The 15,343-nt window shown below is 51.5% G+C and overlaps 1 protein-coding gene across 5 annotated transcripts in view; it reads right to left on the bottom strand.

Moving 5' to 3' along the window:
* The window catches only part of PLXNB3 (plexin B3), a 34,197-nt gene extending 25,308 nt beyond the window's left edge, over nucleotides 1–8,889 (bottom strand). For all 5 annotated transcript variants that reach the window (XR_005451582.1, XM_038747897.1, XM_038747899.1 and 2 more), the window contains exon 1: nucleotides 8,767–8,889. The gene's annotated coding sequence lies outside the window, so the exon portion shown is untranslated. The remainder of the gene's footprint in view (nucleotides 1–8,766) is intronic.
* Nucleotides 8,890–15,343: the final 6,454 nt, after the last annotated feature.

The raw sequence follows: 15,343 nt of genomic DNA, 5'->3' as shown, positions 1-15,343 counted from the left end.
TCCAACTCCATCAAAGGCCCCTGAGCCCCTCACCTCGGCTCCCCGGATCTGCCAGGGGACATGGGAGGTGCCCAGTGGGGGGGGGGGGGGGGGGGCGGTTCAGGCTCCTCGGGCTACCGAGGGGTGAGACTATTGGGCAGAGAGGACCTCTGAGCACTCTGGGACTCTGCAGTTGCCATGGAATTGCCCCTGGTTGTCACTGGGGGGTGGCACAGGGGCGGGGGGATTGAAAGGGGAAAATCCAATTCTCCTAGCTCAATCATCATCATTGCCCTGACATTATTCCCTCTTGGAATGCCCATGCGTGTCTCCCAGTCCTCCCACCCTTCCCAGCAGCCCTTGCCAAGGGACATCAGGACAGGGGAGGCGTCAAGGGGTCCAGAGGCCAGAGACGGTCCCGCCCCAAACTTAGCAGCCCAGTTCGGCCTAGCCCCTGCCCAAGCTGGCACTCCACCTGCTCCCTTCTCTCTGCCTCATGGGCTTGGGCAGACAGGCGCCGAGCCAGGCCCGTGCAGAGCCAAGAGGCATCCAACCGGGACGGTCAGGAGGAGGCCAGAGCAGCAGGGAGCGCCCGCCTGGCTGGGGCTCCCGTCCTGGGAAGCCTCGGCCCGCCTTCCGGGCACAGAGTCGAGCGGCACCACACCGGAGACGGGCTTCTCCTCTCACCCCAGGCCCAACGTCTCACTCTGGCCAGAAGGAAGAAGATAGACAGCCCCCACTCCCTGCCACCCAGGCCACCCCGAACCTCTCCCTCCCGCCCCCCAGCCTCCTAGCCTCCCTGCCCCCATTGCCAAAGCAGCTCAGTGCCAGTGCTGGGGCTCAATGCCCGCCTTTGTCCCAGGCTTGGGGGCGGGGGCCGGGACAGAGCAGCCCTGATAAAAGGGAACAATGATGACTTCCCCCCCACCCCACCCCAAGCCCAGCGCCAAGCCTGCCGTCTCCCGAGATGAGTCACCCAGGAACAACCGGGTGGAGGGGGGGTGGACTTTAACCCCACGGGCACTACATAGGGCCCCAGCCCCTCCAGGGGAAGGGGGCTTGGGGGCAGCTCCTCCCCTCTCCAAGAACCCCCAGGCCCACTCCTCCTTTGCTGTCCGCCTGCCTCCCACAGAAACCCCCACTCCTCAGAGGAATAATAATAATAACGATGGCATTTGTTCAATTCAATTCAATGTTGGCACTTGTTAAGCGCTTACTCTGTGCCAAGCACTGTTCTAAGCACTGGGGTAGATACAAGGTAATCAGATCGTCCCACGTGGGGCTCACAGTCTTCAACCCCACTTTCCAGATGAGGGAACTGAGGCCCAGAGAAGTGAAGCGACTTGCCCAAGGTCACACAGCTGACAAGTGGCCGAACCGGGATTTGAACCCACGACCTCTGACCCCAAAGCCCGTGCTCTTTCCACTGAGCCACACTGCTTCCCCCAGTGCTTTGTTACGCGCTTACTATGGGCAAAGCACTGTTCTAAGCGCTGGGGGGATACAAGGTGATCGGGTTGTCCCACATGGGGCTCACAGTCTTCATCCCCATTTTACAGATGAGGGAAGTAGCTGAGCAGGGAGCACCACCAGAGGAAGTGGGGATAAGGAAGAGTCCCCTAGCCCCTCGTCTTTCTCCCCCAAGCCCCCAAGGGAGATCGGGGCCTAGGGATTGATTGGGGACTGGGTGGGCTGACAGCCCTGGGCAGACACCCTCTCACCCAGTCCCTGCTCCCCCTTCCCCACGGAGCATGGAGAGCAGGGGTCTCCTGGAGATCAATCAATCAATCAATCAATCGTGTTTATTGAGCGCTTACTGTGTGCAGAGCACTGTCTAAGCACTTGGGAAGTACAAGTTGGCAACATATAGAGACGGTCCCTACCCAACAGCGGGCTACAGTCTAGAAGGGGGAGACAGAGAACAAAACAAAACATATTAACCAAATAAAATAAATAGAATAGATATGTACAAGTAAAATAAATAGAGTAATAAATACGTACAAACGTATATACATATATACAGGTGCTGAGGGGAAGGGAAGGAGGTAAGGCGGGGGAGATAGAGAGGGGGAGGAGGGGGAGAGGAAGGAGGGGGCACAGTGTGGGAAGGCCTCCTGGAGGAGGTGAGCTCTCAGTAGGGCCTTGAAGGGAGGAGGAGAGCTAGCTTGGCGGATGGGCAGAGGGAGGACATTCCAGGAGAGGGGGAGGACGTGGGCCGGGGGTCACTATTCCCAGCTGCCGCCAGTATGCCCGCCCACTGGGGGAACCCCCTCCAGTAGCCGGGCCAAGCTCCAGGGACGGGCATGAGACCAGACCAGTTATTTTATTTTGTTAGTATATTTGGTTTTGTTCTCTGTCTCCCCCTTCTAGACTGTGAGCCCACTGTTGGGTAGGGACTGTCTCTATGTGTTGCCGACTTGTACTTCCCAAGCGCTTAGTACAGTGCTCTGCACACAGTAAGCGCTCAATAAATACAATTGATTGATTGATTGATTGAGCAGGAGAGGAAGATTGGGCCCAGGACCCCGGCAGGGAGCACCAATGCCCTGCCCCTCGAGGCAGGGGCCTGGCGAGGGGAAAGCAGCATCCTAGAGCCAGGGGACCCCACGGGCGACGGGGAAGCAGGCACGCCCGGACCCGCCCCACCTGGGCCGGTCTTGCCCGAGCCCGACTCCAACCGCAGGAAGGGAAGGGCCCCAGCTGGGCGAGGGGCCGCAGGGATGAAAAATCCTGACTGGCGGGATGAAGGCAGCCATCGTCGGGCCATGATCCAGGTTTCCCTGGGATCCTTAGGATACTGTGCATTAATCAATAAAAAAAGAAGATTGATACCCCCCCCTTGGCGTATATGTTTGTACTGATTTATTACTCTATTTTACTTGTACATATTTACTATTCTATTTATTTTATATGGTTTATATGTTTTGTTTTTTTTTTCCGTCTCCCCCTTCTAGACTGTGAGCCCATTGTTGGGTAGGGACCATCTGTATATGCTGCCACCTTGTACCTCCCAAGCGCTTAGTCCAGTGCTCTGCACACAGTAAGCGCTCAATAAATACGATTGAATGAATGAATGAATGATCCCCCCGGGCCTCCGGGGAACCTGGCCTCCCCACCCGTCTGCACGGCTGGAGGAAGGAGCTGTGCCATTGTCTCAGGGGTCCCTCTACTCTACTTAATTCCTTACTGGCTGGTTCTGCTTCTCCATAGCTGGGCACAGGCCCCTTCTCCTCTCCTACCTGCTGGCCACCCCTTCACCCCCACTCCCGGCCCTGCAGGGAAGGGAGGAACAGGGATATAATAATAATAATGATGGTGTTTGTTAAGCCCTTACTATGTGCAAAGCACTGTTCTAAGTGCTGGGGAGGTTACAAGGGGATCAGCTTGTCCCACGGTGGGGGGGGGGGTGGGTGCTCACAGTTTCAATCCCCATTTTACAGATGAGCCAACTGAGGCATGGAGAAGTTTAGTGACTTGCCCAAAGTCACACAGCTGACAGTTGGCATAGCCGGGATTTGAACCCGTGACCTCTGACTCTAAAGCCCGGGCTTTTGATGCTGAGCCAGGGGATATGAAGATGTTCATTCCCCTGCGCTTCCCAGATGCTCCCCTCTGCCTCCCCTGGTCCTAGGCTTGGCCCTGCCCCACCTCTGTTTTGCCCAACCTGAGTTGGGGGGTCCAGAGGTGACTCCCTGGAGTGCTTAGTACAGTGCTCTGCACATAGTAAGCGCTCAATAAATATGATTGATGATGGGGAGAACTGAGCCCCTACCAATCCATCTCCTCTGGACTCCAGGACCCAGGGGAGAGGGAGACCCTCCCCCCGACCCTATCCCAAGGAAGCAGGCAGGGGGAGGTTCCCGGCCGCCCGGCCGCCCGGGCCTGAGAACTAGACTTCCCCCGGCCATGGCAGTGCCAACCCATGGGAGTGGATGTGGGAGGATGGGAGCGGTGGGATGGAGTCCAGAGGGAGGACAGGTCTTGGGGCTGTCCCTAGGCTCCAGCTCGCCTCTCCTGGACTGGGGAAACTAAGGCCAGTGGCGCCGGAGGGGCCATTCGCCTGGTCCCATCAGAGAGGCCGGAACGCTCAGGTGGAGGCTGGAAAGGCTGGTTCAGCAGCTGTGGGGGATGGGGGGAGGGAGGGATAGGCAGGAGCTTGGGGCCACCCTCCTTCCCGTCCCCAGACTGGAGGCAACACCCACTCCACCACTGAGGGTACTCGGGGCTGCTGGGGGTGGAGAGGAAGCTGCCTGGCAGAACAGGGCAAACACAGAGCAGGATTGGCGTGAGGAAGCTGGAGGGAGGACAGTAGGCTGGGCCAGAGGTGTGTCCCCCTTGAAGGGTGGGCCTCAAGCACAGGTCCCCACTCCCATCATCGCTCCCTCTGGCCCTCTTTCCCAGGAGAGGGAGGCAGGGTGAGAACCCACCGGGGCAAGCCGGGGTGGGGGGAACTGTAAGGCGGTGCTGGAGGGGGCAGCTCTCACCCTCCTTCCTGAGTGAAATAAGTTGGGCGGGTCCTGAGCAGGTCCCTGGCGAGTCCCAACCAGGCAGCCCGAACTCAGGCAGGCAGGCAGACGGCAATCAGGCCAACAGGCCGCAGCCCTGCATCTGTCCCCACAGGGGCAGGCTGAGAAAGCCCCTGGAGTGGGGGGGAATGAGTTGTGGTGGGGAGAGGAAGACCAGAAGGGCGGGAGGTGGTCTCAGAAGGGTGGCAAGGGGGGTGGGGGAAGGGCAATGGGGTCCCGAGGGAGTACAGATCCCCCACCCTCAGTCGTCTCCCTCAGAGCCAGCCTGGCTTCTGGCAGGGCCTCCATTCTCAAATAGGGCCTTGGAGCCGGGGGCCTGGTCCCTGGGCTTGAAGCCTGAAGGCTGGTTGACAGAGCTGTTGCCCACAAGTGAGCTACTGAGACCCTCAAGGATCAAGCATCCAGATCCTGTTCTCCCAGAGACCACCCTCAGGGTGTCCCCTGGGCACCCCCCCCACAACCATACACATACATTCTCTTTCTCTCTCCTCTCCCCCACCCCTCAACCCCCTCACCCTTCTCGGGGTCACACCTGGAGAGTTTCCAGTACTCTACTAGTCTCGACTACGGGAGGGAGAGTCAAGCAGAGGGAAATCCATTCCATTCTTAGCTAGTGAGTGGAAGGGAATCTGCTACAAGTCAAAACTCAACTATGCTGGGCGGCAGCGGCATGGGAGAGAATCAAGTTTACTGAGCTGAAGGAGGCAATGGTAAACCATATTTTTAACAAGAAAACTCGATGGATATACTACCAGAACGACTGCAGATCATCATCATCATCATCATCATCATCAATCGTATTTATTGAGTGCTTACTGTGTGCAGAGCACTGTACTAAGTGCTTGGGAAGTACAAGTTGGCAACATATAGAGACAGTCCCTACCCAACAGTGGGCTCACAGTCTAAAAGTGGGAGACAGAGAACAAAACCAAACGTACTAACAAAATAAAATAAATATGACGATATTTGTTAAGCGCTTACTATGTGCAAAGCAACTGTTCTAAGTGCTCGGGAGGATACAAGGTGATCAGGTTGTCCCACTTGGGGCTCACAATCTTAATCCCCATTTTACAGATGAGGGAACTGAGGCCCAGAGAAGTGACGTGACTAGCCCAAAGTCACACAGCTGACAATTGGTGGAGCAGGATTTGAACCCATGACCTCTGACTCCCAAGCCCGGGCTCTTTCCACTGAGCCACGCTGCTTCCATGGCGTGTCCATGGGTCCATGGCGTCTCTATGGGTCGGAGACGACTCGACGGCATAAGACAAACACAAACCAAGACTCCCCGCCTCCCGCCCTGGCCTCCTTCTTCCCAGCCCTGGCCTGAGCACTCGCTCCACGGAGCATTCCCTCTCTTGTCCTCCCCAGAGGGCTCCGAGGCTAGCTCTGTCCATGATGCAGGGCAAAGGGTGGTTGCCTGGCCCATCACTGCCCATGGAGTGGGGAGAGGGCAGAATGCCAGGGCAGGGCAGAGGCAGCTCCGGCCTGCGAGGGGAACTTCTCTCGGAGAGGGGGGCGGGCGGGGATGGGGATAGGGTCCCTTGCATCCGAGCAGCAGGGGGTCAGTGGGTGGGGGGAGGCCAGATCTCCTCCTCCCCCTTGCCAACCTCACCAGGCTTCAAGGCTGGGCAGTCAACACTCCCCAGGCCCCTCCCTCTGCACAACAAAGGATCAAAAGAGCAAAAGCCTCCTAAGCCAGGTAACTGGGAAGGGACTGGGACAGAGAGAGAAGAGTGTGGCCACGAAGCCCACGGTGGGGGGCAGACAGGTGAGCTGTTCCCACCCAACGAGCCCCCTTCCCGCCCTCCCATTTCCTACCCTCCTATTTCCCACCCTCCCATTTCCCACTCCATTTCCCACCCTCCCACTTCCCACCCCATTTCCCACCCTCCCTTTTCCCACCCTCCTATTTCCCACCCTCCTTTCCTCATCGGTTTTGGTGTTGTTGGTTTCTATATGTTGGTTTGGTGTTCTATATGTTGCCAACTTGTACTTCCCAAGCGCTTAGTACAGTGCTCTGCACACAGTAAGCACTCAATAAATACAATTGATTGATTGATTTGGTGGGCCCTCACCCCCACTGGAGAACCTCATTTCTCGCTTGCCCCCAGGGTGGGATCCGGGGGGGGCGGGGGCTCCTCCCCACCGACCTTCTCCCTTCCCCTAACCCTTCTTTTCCCACCCATCCCAGGCTCCAGGCTGGAGACCAGGAAGTGAGTTCTTTCTGCCCATCCCAGCCCAGGGCTTTCCTGCCCCAGTCTCCAGGAGGGATCTCGTCGCACTCCCCGGGGTCAGCCATGCCAGCCTCCCACTCTCCACCTCCAGACCCCTGGCTCCGGGGCACAAAGCAGGGAGGGGGCATTTGCTTCCACTTCCCGCTCCCAACTACGGGAGAAGCTCCCCACTTGGGGAGGGGGGCGTTGAGGGGCTGCTCTAATTGATACGGGGGCAACCTTTCCAGTCCTTTTATCCCATTCGGGCCCCACCTCTGTCTCCCACACCCCAGTAGTGTGGGAGACTTGTACTTCCCAAGCGCTTAGTATAGTACTCTTCCCACAGTAAGCACTTAGGCGATAATTCTATTTGTTCTGACGATTTTGACACCTGTTTGCACGTTTTGTTTTGTTGTCTGTCTCCCCCTTCTCGACTGTGAGCCCGTGGTTGGGTAGGGACCGTCTCTAGATGTTGCCGACTTGTACTTCCCAAGCGCTTAGTAACGGTGGGCTCACAGTCTAAAAGGGGGAGACAGACAACAAAACCAAACATACTAACAAAATAAAATAAATAGAATAGATATGTACAAGTAAAATAAATAGAGTAATAAATATGTACAGACATATATACATATATACAGGTGCTGTGGGGAAGGGAAGGAGGTAAGATGGGGGGGATGGAGAGGGGGACCAGGGGGAGAGGAAGGAAGGCGCTCAGTCTGGGAAGGCCTCCTGGAGGAGGTGAGCTCTCAGTAGGGCCTTGAAGGGAGGAAGAGAAGGGACAGACAACAAAACAAAAGATACTAATAAAATAAAATAGAATAAACTTCATCCGCTGGCCGTTTCCTAAGCTGCTCTCTCTGGAATCTGGTTCCGGGAGGGGCGGAGGGAAGGGGCAGGAGTTGGGTTATGTTGCCAACTTGTACTTCCCAAGCGCTTAGTCCAGTGCTCTGCACACAGTAAGCGCTCAATAAATACGATTGATTGATTGATTGATTGATTGATTGGGCAACCTTTCCCACCTCTAATCCTCCCCTCCGGGCCTCCCACCCTTTCCCAGTCTTCGTCGGTTTGGGCAGGGGAGCGACGCCCCCCTCCTCTCCTCGAAGCCAAGGGTCGCCTCAGGGCACACCTGCTGCGGCCGGAGGGACCCGGGAAGGGGAAAGAGTGTGTATGTGTGTTTGGGGGTGGGGTGGGGTCCGGTCCTCTCATTCATTCATTCATTCATTCATTCATTCATCCAATCGTATTTATTGAGCGCTTCCTGTGTGCAGAGCACTGGACTAAGCGCTTGGGAAGTCCAAGTTGGCAACATATAGAGACGGTCCCTACCCAACAGCGGGCTCACAGTCTAGAAGGGGGAGACGGACAACAAAACAAAACATAGTAACAAAATCAAATAAATGGAATAGTAAATATGTACAAGTAAAATAAATGCATTCATTCACTTTTATTGAGCGCTTACTGTGTGCAGAGCACCGGACTAAGCGCTTGGGAAGTACAAGTTGGCAACATATATAGAGACGGTCCTTACCGAACAGCGGGCTCACAGTCTAGAAGGGGGAGACGGACAACAAAAAAAAACCATAGTAACAAAATCAAATAAATAGAATAGTAAATATGTACAAGTAAAATAAATTCATTCATTCACTTTTATTGAGAGCTTACTGTGTGCAAAGCACTGGACTAGACGCTTGGGAAGGACAAGTTGGCAACATAGAGAGACGGTCCCTACCCAACAGCGGGCTCACAGTCTAGAAGGGGGAGACGGCCAACAAAACAAAACATAGTACCAAAATCAAATGAATTAATTCATTCATTCATTTTTATTGAGCGCTTACTGTGTGCAGAGCACTGGACTGAGCGCTTGGGAAGTCCAAGTTGGCAACATCTAGAGACGGTCCCTACCCAACCGGGGGGTGGGAGGAGGAAGGGACGCCCCTAGGCCAGTCCTAGGCTGGGAAACCGGCCCCTGGAGTCCCCATCCCACCCTGGCTCCCGTGTGGAGGCGGAGTGGGCGGGCGGGCGGGCGGGCGGGTGCCTACCTGCAAGGCTGGGTGTCGGCTGGGTCCGGGCAGAGCTGGGCCAAGTTTCCCCTATGGGGCCGGGTCCTGGGGTCGCTCCAGTTGGGAGCCGAGGCCTGGGACGGTCGCACTTTGGGCCCGATCTTCCTCGGAATGCAGTGGCTGCCAAAACCAACTCTTCCCTTCCACTGCCAGTTCCAAACTCCTCCTCCTCCTGTCCTCCTCTCCTCCTCCCTCTCCTGCTCCTCCTCCTCCTCCTCCTCCTCCTGACCTCCTCTCCTCCCTCTCCTGCTCCTCCTCCTCCTGTCCTCCTCTCCTCCTCCCTCTCCTGCTCCTCCTCCTCAATCAATCAATCGTATTTATTGAGCGCTTACTGTGTGCAGAGCACTGGACTGAGCGCTTGGGAAGTCCAAGTCGGCAACACATCATAGAGACGGTCCCTACCCAACAGCGGGCTCACAGTCTAGAAGGGGGAGAAAGAGAACAAAACCAAACACACTAACAAAATAAAATAAATAGAATAGATATGTACAAGTAAGATGAATAGAGTAATGTATATGTACAAACATATATGTCCTCCTCTCCTCCTCCCTCTCCTCCTCCTCATCCTGCTCCTCCTCCCTCTCCTGTCCTCCTCCCTCTCCTCATTCATTCATTCAATCGTATTTATTGAGCGCTTACTGTGTTCAGAGCACTATACTAAGCGCTTGGGAAGTACAAGTTGGCAACGGATAGAGACGGTCCCTACCCAACAGCGGGCTCACAGGCTAGAAGGGGGATGATGATGATGATGATTAAAGAACGCCTCCTCCTCCTCCTCCTCCTCCTCCCTCTCCTCCTCTTCTCCTCCTCCTTCCTCCTCCTCCTCCCTCTTTCCCTCCCTCCCTTCCCGGGAGGGAATGGGAGCCCCATTCCCAAGGAGGCTGCTGCCATCTGTCGGGCCGCATTCCCTCCCCTCTCCCCGTCGCCCTTAGAATAAAATAATAATAATAAGGATGGCATTTGTTAAGCGCTTACTATGCGCAAAGCACTGTTCTAAGCGCTGATGATAATGGCATTTGTTAAGCGCTTACTATGTGCAAAGCACTGCTCTAAGCGCTGATGATAATGGCATTTGTTAAGCGCTTACTATGTGCAAAGCACTGCTCTAAGCGCTGTATTTGTTAAACGCTTACTATAATAATAATGATGGTCTTTGTTAAGTGCTTACTATGTGCAAAACACTGTCCCTAGAATAATCATAATAATGTTGGTATTTAATAATAATAATAATGGCATTTATTAAGCTCTTACTGTGGGCAAAGCACTGTTCTAAGCGCTGTATTTGTTAAACGCTTACTATAATAATAATGATGGTCTTTGTTAAGTGCTTACTATGTGCAAAGTACTGTCCCTAGAATAATAATAATAATGTTGATATTTAATAATAATAATAATAATGATGACATTTATTAAGCGCTTACTATGTGCAAAGCACTGTCCCTAGAATAATAATAATAATGATGGTATTTAATAATAATAATAATAATGGCATTTATTAAGCTCTTACTGTGGGCAAAGCACTGTTCTAAGTGCTGTATTTGTTAAACACTTACTATAATAATAATGATGGTCTTTGTTAAGCACTTACTATGTGCAAAGCACTGTCCCTAGAATAATCATAATAATGTTGGTATTTAATAATAATAATAGCATTTATTAAGCTCTTACCGTGGGCAAAGCACTGTTCTAAGCGCTGTATTTGTTAAACGCTTACTATAAAAATAATGATGGTCTTTGTTAAGCACTTACTATGTGCAAAGCACTGTCCCTAGAATAATCATAATAACGTTGGTATTTAATAATAATAATAATGGCATTTATTAAGCTCTTACTGTGTGCAAAGCACTGTTCGAAGGGCTGTATTTGTTAAACGCTTACTATAATAATAATGATGGTCTTTGTTAAGCGCTTACTATGTGCAAAGCACTGTTCTAAGCACTGGGGAGGATACAAGGTGATCAGGTTGTCCCACGTGGGACTCACAGTCTTCATCCCCATTTTACAGATGAGGGAACAGAGGCACAGAGAAGTTAAGTGACCTGCCCAAAGTCACACAGCAGACAATTGGCAGAGTGGGATTTGAACCCATGACCTCTGACTCCCAAGCCCGGGCTCTTTCCACTAAGCAAAGCTGCTTCACAATAGTACTTGTTTAAGCACTTACTATGTGCCAAGCACTGCTCTAAGCGCTGCGATGGATACAATCATGGTAGGACACAGTCCCTGTCCCACACTTTCATTCATTCATTCAACGTATTTATTGAGCGCTGACTGTGTGCAGAGCACCGTACTGAACGCTTGGGAAGGACAAGTCGGCAACATATAGAGACGGTCCCTACCCAACAACGGGCTCCCAGCCTTATGCCCACTTTAAAGATGAGGTAACTGAGGCACAGAGAAGTAAAGCGACTTCCCCAAGGTCACCCAGCAGATCTGGGGCGGAGTCAGGATTAGAATCCAGGTCAATCAATCGTATTTATTGAGCGCTTACTGTGTGCAGAGCATCATCATCATCATCATCAATCATATTTATTGAGTGCTTACTGTGTGCAAAGCACTGTACTAAGCACTTGGGAAGTACAAGTTGGCAACATAGAGAGACAGTCCCTACCCAACAGTGGGCTCACAGTCTAAACTATACAGAGCACTATACTAAGCGCTTAGGTCTGTACTAAGACCTGTACTAAGGTCCTTCTGACTCTACTGAGACTTCTGACCGGAGTATCTATTGAGCCCCTTTTTTGTGCAGAGCGCTATACTAAGCCCTTGGGAGAGTATAAGGGAACATGCCCCCTGCCCTCAAGGAGTTTATAATCTAGTGTGGGAGATTAATTAATCCCGCCTCCGTCTCTTACCCGCTGGGTGACCTTGGGCAAGTCGTTTGATTTTTCTGCGCTTCCGTTTCCTTGTCTTTAAAATGGGGATGGAAAGCCCTACTGAGAGCTCACCTCCTCCAGGAGGCCTTCCCAGACTGAGCCCCCTTTTCCCTCTCCCCCTCCCCATCCTCCCCGCCCTACCTCCTTCCCCTCCCCACAGCACCTGTATATATGTTTGTACAGATTTATTACTCTAACTTGTCCAGATTTACTATTCAATTTATTTTGTTAATGCTGTGCATCTAGCTTTACTTCTATTTATTCTGATGATTTGACACCTGTCCACCAAAACCTATGTGTTTTGTTTTTTTATCTGTCTCCCTCTTCTAGACTGTAAGCCCACTGTTGGGTAGGGACCGTCTCCCTATGTTGCCGACTTGTACTTCCCAAGCGCTTAGTCCAGTGCTCTGCATACAGTAAGCACTCAATAAATACGATTGAATGAATGAATGAATGATGACTTGACACCTGTCCACGTTTTATTTTGTTGTCTGTCTCCCCCTTCTCGACTGTGAGCCCGCTGTTGGGTAGGGACCGTCTCTATATGTTGCCAATTTGTCCTTCCCAAGCGCTTAGTACAGTGCTGTGCACTCAGTAAGTGCTCAATAGATACGATTGAATGAATATATACGTGTTAAATATGTTAAGACGGTCTGATCTGATGATCTCGTATCTACCCCAGCACTTAGCACGCACTTCTAGACTGTGAGCCCACTGTTGGGTAGGGACCGTCTCTATATGTTGCCAACTTGGACTTCTCAAGCGCTTAGTACAGTGGTCTGCACACAGTAAGCGCTCAATAAATACGATTGAATGAATATATACATGTTAAATATGTTAAGACAGTCTGATCTGATGATCTCATATCTACCCCAGCACTTAGCACGCACTTCCAGACTGTGAGCCCACTGTTGGGTAGGGCCCGTCTCTCTATGTTGCCAACTTGTCCTTCCCAAGCGCTTAGTCCAGTGCTCTGCACACAGTAAGCGCTCAATAAAAACGATTGAATGAATGAATGAATCTAGCTTTATTTCTGTTTATTCTGATGACTTGACAACTGTCCACGTTTTATTTTGTTGTCTGTCTCCCCCTTCTCGACTGTGAGCCTGCTGTTGGGTAGGGACCGTATCTATATATTGCCGACTTGTACTTCCCAAGCGCTTAGTACAGTGCTCTGCACATAGTAAGCGCTCAATAAATACGATTGATGATGATGATATATACATGTTAACTATGTTAAGACGGTCTGATCTGATTATCTTGTATCTACCCCAGCACTTAGCACGCACTTCCAGACTGTGAGCCCACTGTTGGGTAGGGACCGTCTCTATATGTTGCCAACTTGTACTTCCCAAGCGCTTAGTACAGTGCTCTGCACACAGTAAGCGCTCAATAAATACGATTGAATGAATGAATGCTTGGCACATAGTAAGCGTTCGAGTCGCATCAGCCAGTGCCTCAGCATCGCCCTCTGGTGGACATGGGAAACACGGCAGTGGATTTAGCCACCAGCTGAGGGGATTAATAATAATAATAATAATAATAATAATAATGTTGGCATTTGTTAAGCGCTTACTATGTGCCAAGCACTGTTCTAAGCGCTGGGGGAGATACAAGGTGATCAGGTTGTCCCACGTGGGGCTCACAGTCTTCATCCCCATTTTACACATGAGGGAACTGAGGCCCGAAGAAGTGAAGTGACTTGCCCAAAGTCACACAGCTGACAAACGGCGGAGCCGGGATTTGAACCCACGAACTCTGACTCCAAAGCCCGTGCTCTTTCCACTGAGCCAAGCTAATAATAAAAATAAAATAATAATAATAATAATAATAATAATAATAATAGCATTTATTAAGCGCTTACTATGTGCAAAGCACCGTTCTCAGCTCTGGGGAGGTTACAAGGCCATCAGGTTGTCCCACGGGGGGCTCACAATCTTCACCCTCATTTTACAGATGAGGTAACAGGCACAGAGAAGTTAAGTGACTTGCCCCAAGTCACACAGCCGACAATTGGCGGAGCCGGGATTTGAACCCATAATAATAATAATAATAATGGCATTTATTAAGCGCTTACTATGTTCAAAGCACTGTTCTAAGTGCTGGGGAGGTTACAGGGTGATCAGGTTGTCCCACAGGGGGCTCACAGACTTAATCCCCATTTTCCAGGTGAGATCACTGAGGCACAGAGAAGTAATAATAATAATAATGGCATTTGTTAAGCGCTTACTATGTGCAAAGCACTGTTCTAAGCGCTGGGGAGGTTACAAGTTGATCAGGTTGTCCCACGTGGGGCTCACAGTCTTAATCCCCATTTTACAGATGAGGTCGCTGCGGCCCAGACAAGTGAAGTAACTTGCCCAAAGTCACACAGCCAACAAGTGGTGGAGCCGGGATTTGAACCCATGATCTCTGACTCCAAAGCCCGGGCTCTTTCCACTGAGCCACGCTGCTATTAATCCATCAATGATAATTACTGAGAGTTTACAGTGGGCAGAGCACTGTACTAAGCGCTTTGAAGAATACAAGAGAGTTGATAGACACAATCCCTGCTCTCGAGGAGTTTACAATCTAATGGAGGCAAGCAGCGTGGCTTAGTGGAAAGAGCCTGGGCTTGGGAGTCAGAGGTCATGGGTTCTAATCCCGACCCTGCCACTTGTCGGCTGTGTGACTTTGGGCAAGTCCCTTAACTTCTCTGCCTCAGTTATCTCATCTGTAAAATGGGGATTAAGACTGTGAGCCCCACGTGGGACAACCTTATAACCTTGCATCTATCCCAGCGCTTAGAACAGTGCTCGGCACACAGTAAGCGCTTAACAAATACCATTATTATTATTATTATATTAAACTGTACCCTCAGGAGCATTTAGTACAGTGCTCTGCACAAAGTCAGGTCTCATTCATTCATTCATTCAATAGTATTTATTGAGCGCTTACTGTGTGCAGAGCACTGGACTAAGCGCTTGGGAAGCACAAGTTGGCAACACATAGAGACGGTCCCTACCCAACAGTGGGCTCACAGTCTAGAAGCAGCGTGGCTCAGTGGAAAGAGCCCGGGCTTTGGAGTCAGAGGTCATGGGTTCGAATCCTGCCTCCACCACAAGTCTGCTGTGTGACTTTGGGCAAGTCACTTAGCTTCTCTGAGCCTCAGTTACCTCATCTGTAAAAATGGGGATTAAGACTGTGAGCCCCACGTGGGACAACTTGATCACATTGGATCACCCCCAGTGCTTAGAACAGTGCTTTGCACATAGTCAGCGCTTAACAAATGCCATCATTATTTATTATTATTATTAGAAGGGGGAGACTAATAAATACCATTGAGAGATGGAAAATAAATTACAGAAAGCCACCCAGTCTATATGCATAAGTAATCTGGAGGTGGGCTATTAAAATACTTAGGGGTATAAAAGCACATAGGCAACACAGAAGGGAGGGAGAGTAAGGTGGGGAGATGTGAGGTTAGTCAGGGAACATTTTCTGGAGGAGATAAAGATTTTAGTAGGACTGAAGGTGGGGAGACAGGGTGATCAGGTTGTCCCACAGGGGGCTCACAGACTTAATCCCCATTTTCCAGATGAGATCACTGAGGCACAGAGAAGTAATAATAATAATAATGGCATTTATTAAGCGCTTACCATGTGCAAAGCACTGTTCTAAGCACTGGGGAGGTGATCCAT

The sequence above is a fragment of the Tachyglossus aculeatus genome, chromosome 6, assembly GCF_015852505.1.
Source record: "Tachyglossus aculeatus isolate mTacAcu1 chromosome 6, mTacAcu1.pri, whole genome shotgun sequence".
Classification (NCBI taxonomy): Eukaryota; Metazoa; Chordata; class Mammalia; order Monotremata; family Tachyglossidae; genus Tachyglossus; species Tachyglossus aculeatus.
This window is presented reverse-complemented; position numbering and strand designations above follow the sequence as displayed.